This window comes from Eschrichtius robustus, chromosome 1, assembly GCF_028021215.1.
Source record: "Eschrichtius robustus isolate mEscRob2 chromosome 1, mEscRob2.pri, whole genome shotgun sequence".
Classification (NCBI taxonomy): domain Eukaryota; kingdom Metazoa; phylum Chordata; class Mammalia; order Artiodactyla; family Eschrichtiidae; genus Eschrichtius; species Eschrichtius robustus.
In genome coordinates, this window is record NC_090824.1 from 37,705,140 (window position 1) to 37,710,906 (window position 5,767).

General features: G+C 44.1%; 1 pseudogene; it reads right to left on the reverse strand.

The window, feature by feature from the left end:
• Positions 1 to 4,177: 4,177 nt before the first annotated feature.
• Positions 4,178 to 5,015, reverse strand: LOC137778478 (ADP-ribosylation factor-like protein 2-binding protein; annotated as a pseudogene).
• Positions 5,016 to 5,767: the final 752 nt, after the last annotated feature.

Sequence of the window (5,767 nt, forward strand, 5' to 3'; positions counted from 1 at the left end):
GACGCCTGAGAGACTAAACGTCCACCCATTCCTGGATGTGGTCTTTGGATCCTGTCCAGCCATCAGGGAGCTGTGAACCTGAACTGCATTGTTTTATCCCCCTAGAGAACTGCTTTTATTAAAACGTATTCTGGCATAATCCCATAAACCTTACCAAGCAGGATATTATAGGAAGCAGTCAAGAGAGACCTACCATTGTACTTCTTACACAGGAGTTCAGGAAGACAGTCTGTAAGCCACATAGTGTTCCTTTCATGAGAACAAGCTGTGGAAAATTCTCAGGTCTCAGTACCAAGAAAAACTGTGATCCTGAGCATTTATTCTTTTAATCTAATGACGATGTTATTTTTATAAACAAAGTTTCCCTCTCTTTATTTTGGCTGGCATAGCCTGGATCTAGCAACTACAAATGACTTTATGGAAAACAAGGTGCTATCCCACCGGCTTTATGCACCTACTCTTATTTTTCCTTCGCTGCAATATCCTCATCTATTTTTCTATTCAACTGAATTGTATGTTTCTATGCAAACTAACTCAAAATTTCTCTACAATAAAGGAGGGTACAAATAAGTGAGTTAAACAAACTCGGACTTTCTGTAGCACAAGATGAGATAACATGTGGCATGCTGAAAATCACAAAATGAGATACAAATGCAAGTTGTTCTCCATTGGTGAGAAAGAAAAATTTATTAGTGGAAGATGAAATTTATGTGCTTTCAGTAAGTGAGATCTTTTTAATATTTTTCCATGTCAAGTCGCTTGAAGACATCCAGATTCCAGTTCTAAGCTCTAGGAAGAGATTTAATTTGTAGACAACGCGGTGAAGCATCCCTAAAACACTATGAATGACTTTGTGACTTACTCTATCATTTCTGCCAGGTTCTGTTTGTTCCTGTCCCATCTTCTTGAACTAAGTGCATATCCCCTGTAGCCTCATCCCCATGGAGACCCTGAATCAATGGGGAGTCTTGCCTGGAAGCAATGGATTAACAATGCCTCTAGTGGGAGGTGGAACAGGGAGAGGGTGGGCGAGGAAGTACTAAAGGGCATAAATTGGCTTGCTATTATTCATAAGAAAAATATATTCCTAAGAATTCTTTGCACTCAAGAATATATTTTTTCAATGATTATACTCTTGGTGAATATATTCTTACTCTGCCTCTCCCCCATGTCCCCACTCCCTGCCCATCAATCTCCTCTCTCTTGAAGATCAGCAGTCCAGGCTCTGCGGGGTGTTTTTCTCTCTCCCTATCCAAGTCCCCTCCCATTACAACAGGGCAAACAAAAACTGAAGGTTCCATAAAATGCCAGCATATAAAAATGAAAACAGGACACCTTAAACATCACCTACATCTTCAAAAAGCTGTTAAAACCATTGTATATGAATTGTTTACATTTTCCAAACAGTGAAAAGAAACAAGCAATTAGGTAGGTCTGCTTGCCATTCAGGAAACTGGCTTTAGGTGGATTGGCCTTCTTCCCCAAGAAGTAGCTGTGTGACTAACAGATCACTTACTCTGGTCCTGACTCCAGGAATAACTTCCGCCCTGCGCCCAGCCAGACCAGCTAGTGCCCTGACTCCCATCGATCACCTAGTTCTTGTTAGCCTCTTCCCAGCATTTCACGCTGGAGTAAACTGCAAGCATCCTGGCATCACAGTAGAGGCTGTAGGTCCTGAATGTCAACGTGAAGTGCCTGCCAACATGGAGAAACCCAATCCTCACAAGTTCCACCACTGAGCCTACCTGTTCTTTTGGAGCAGATCCTTTGGCCCTGGGTCTTCTCTGGATTGCGAGCTCTGAGAAGGGACTATGTTTGGTTCACTGTTGTATCTTTATCATCTAGCACAGTATGTGGCACAGAGTAGGTACATAATAAATGTTTGAGGAAAGAGTAAAAGAGTGAACAAATGAACAAACTGGAGCAAAGTTATGGAGGACACTGTTTCTACAACTCTCAGCTCCCCTGTGGGAAGCCCTCCATTAAATTTTATTTTTTCTTTTTTTTAACCATTTAATGCTAAGAAAATACTTCATTTCCTTGGAGACAGTTTGGGGTTTTTTGTGGTTGTTTCTATATTATTTCCATTCTTGTTTTCCTTTCTGAAAATAAGAACCATATAATCAGTGTTCCTTTTTTCACCTTGGCTGTCCAGAAACAGAGAGTTAACTCTGAGGTCAAATTGTAGCAATTATGTCAGTCAAAGTTATGTCTGTTTTTCCCTGGCCTTTGTCTCGTTTTTTGTTTTTACTTTTTGTTGACATATAATACTTTTCTTATACATATTTGTTGCGGTCATCTTAAATCCTTTGTGAATAAAGGAATGAACAAATCAAAAAACTAAATAACCAAATAAGCAAGCAAACCACAACTCAGAAAGTATATATAAATATATATATATATATATACTTTTTTTTTTTTTCTGGCTGCATTGGGTCTTTGTTGCTGAACGTGGGCTTTCTCCAGCTTCAGCGAGCAGGAGCTACTCTTCATTGCAGTGCGTGGGCTTCTCATTGCAGTGGCTTCTCTTGTTGCAGAGCATGGGCTCTAGGCGCTCAGGCTTCAGTAGTTGTGGCACGTGGGCTCAGTAGTTGTGGTTCGTGGGCTCTAGAGCACAGGCTCAGTAGTTGTGGCACACGGGCTTGCTCCATGACATGTGGGATCTTCCTGGACCAGGGATCGAACCTGTGTCCCCTGCATTGGCATTCTTAACCACTGTGCCACCAGGGAAGTCCCAGAAAGTATATTTAACAAGGATGCTTTTTTCTTTTTTTTCTGCAAAACACCTGAAATTTTACTCATGGTACAGAAGTATTTAATAAGCGCTACACTGGTACAGAAAAACACACAGCCTACAGCTAGCTCATCCTTTAAAACCAGAACAGCCAAGTGAAAAGTCAGTAGAGATTCTTATTTTTAATTGAAAAATAAAAATAAAAACAACAACAAAAAAATAACTAAGGTACACATTGGGAATTGAACTACTATAGTTTTTCTTTCTAGAGATGTGACATCCATGTTTTCTGGTCAGTAATGTTCTATCAAACATTGTAGTAAACCAGTGTACTAAATCCAAGCAGACAGATGACCAGTAAAGCTGTTTGCTATCTCCTACTGAGCTAGACCAGTGGAACACTATCTTGGTAGGATTATTTTGACAGCAAGAAGGAAGTGCAGAGCCCCTACCCCAACAGAAAACCTAAGGAGCTGTCTTACATAGAAAGGGTTTTAAGAAAACCTGCACAAACACTAACATGCTCTAAGAAAAGGAAACCTTTTAGACTACTTCCAGCATACATTCATTGGTGCCCAGTAAAATAGGAACACCAACACAGAAAGCATTTTTGCTTTCATAGCACCAACAGCTAAAAAGCACACAGCATATAATACTTTGATCTTGAAGTGAGTAATCATGGAAGTTCCAAGATTATATCCACTAGGTTAGCCTGAGTATTCATCTATAAAAATATGTTTTCAAAAACACATAAACGAGAGTTATAGAAACAATGGGACTACATCGGGACCAGTAGAAGACAGTGAAGTGATACAAGGACTGTACATGTAAGAGTAGGAATTGATTTTCACAAGTACCTTTTAGGTAAAGGACAACTCTCTAAATTGATTCCAACAGCCAAGACTAGCTGTGATAGTAGGAGTTTCAGAAATCTTGCGATGGGCAGCTAGCTTGAGTTAAACCCTAGATAAACACTCCCAGTCAAAAAGCCCATTGAGGCTGCAGGACTGAAACTGTGACCCATATAAAAAGCTGTGAGTGCACAAAAAGCCTGGTGGGAGATGCAAGCCCTGCTGGGCCAAGAGAGTTGGTGATGGTGGGTTCTTCCAACATGGACACACCAACATGTATGCTGGGGAAGTGCTCCCTGGGTGGAATGCTGGACTTGGGCTTGATGCAGGAGCCAGACTCAGAAGCTCCTGAGAGAGGTGTCTACTCAGGGAGGAGTACTAGGGTTACTGAAGACAAGAACGTCCCAGGAAGTTCAGGTAATTTTCTTCTGACCCATCAATACCTAACTTTAACGAAGAGTTGCAGAACAGAATCAGTCTTTCCAAGATGTATTCTTCTGACATCATTAGCCAAGCCTCTCCCAGTCTACTGGGCTGGTGATGTCTAGAAAGATCCCATTACCTGGAAGTGGGACCTAGGGCCGCAGATGTTCTAGGAAGCTGTCATACAAGATGATTTGCACAGTGAAGTCACCACTAAACCGCTGCTTAAGTCCAGTCCCCAGCCTTCTTTTTCTGCTTGACAGTCCAGAAACATTTCTTTGAAAGCCAGAAAATCTGTAAACGTGAGCAGCACGTCGAAAATGTCACCGGCCACTTCATCTTTATGGTGCTGTAGAGTGTACTGAAAGCCGCCATGTTAAATCCAGGAATCCGCTCCAACAGCTGTTCTATATACTTTTCAACCAAAGAAATATATTCATTAAAAATAGGTGCGTAGGGGCTTCCCTGGTGGCGCAGTGGTTGAGAATCTGCCTGCCAATGCAGGGGACGCGGGTTCGAGCCCTGGTCTGGGAGGATCCCACATGCCGCGGAGCAACTAGGCCCGTGAGCCACAATTACTGAGCCTGCGCGTCTGGAGCCTGTGCTCCGCGGCGGGAGGGGCCGCGATGGTGGGAGGCTCGCGCACCGCGATGAAGAGTGGCCCCCACTTGCCACAACTAGAGAAAGCCCTCGCACAGAAATGAAGACCCGACACAGCCAAAAATAAAATTAATTAATTAATTAAAATACTTATTAAAAAAAAAAAATAGGTGCGTAGGTGAGCTTATTCTCTTCTGTGTCTTCAAACTCCTGGTAGTACTTGTCCAAGAAATTCCTCTGTAATAACTGGAACTCATCATCCATGATAATGTCCTCTAAATATCCAACCACAGCATCAAATTCTGCATCAGAGGCGGAAGAGATGGACAGCGCGAAGCTCTCTTCCTCTAGGGCGTCCATCGCCGCCGCCGCTTCCACAGCGCGCGGGGGAGCGGGCCCGCCGGCCTTCTACCCGGCCCGAGGGCCGGGCGCAGCCTCCGCTCTGCTCCGCAGAGCCCCAACCTTCATCGGGAAGGCCTCGCAGCCGGGGCCTCAGCCGGCTCACGGCCCAGCTGGGTAGCGCCTGCGCACAACGCCCTGGCCTCATGCTCCCGGGCTGCTGCCACGCGCCGGCCGGGCCTCCAAGCCCTGCCAGGCCTCCGACAAGGAAGGATGCTTTTCAATACACACACATATAAAAATAAAAATAATTTTGAAATTCAGGTGTTCCCGAGTCACAGGGTATTTTTAAAAAGTTACAATTTCCTCTTTGATGTCTCCATTTGAACTGTTCCCCTTCCTTCCACTTTTTTTAAAAATAAATTTATTTATTTTATTTATTTATTTTTGGCTGTCTTGGGTCTTCGCTGCTGTGCACAGGCTTTCTCTAGTTGCGGCGAGTGGGCGCTACCCTTCGTTGTAGTGCACGGGCTTCTCATTGCGGTGGCTTCTCATTGCGGAGCATGGGCTCCAGGCGCCCGGGCTTCAGTAGTTGCAGCACGCGGGCTCAGTAGTTGTGGTACGCAGGCTCAGTAGTTGTGGCTCACGGGCTTAGTTGCTCCGTGGCATGTGGGATCTTCCCGGACCAGGGATCAAACCCACGTCCCCTCCATTGGCAGGCGGATTCTCAACCACTGCACCACCAGGGAAGCCCCTCCTTCCACTTTTGACAAGATTTTTTTTCTCCCCAAATGGCCAGAATCCTTGGCCACAAAAAAAC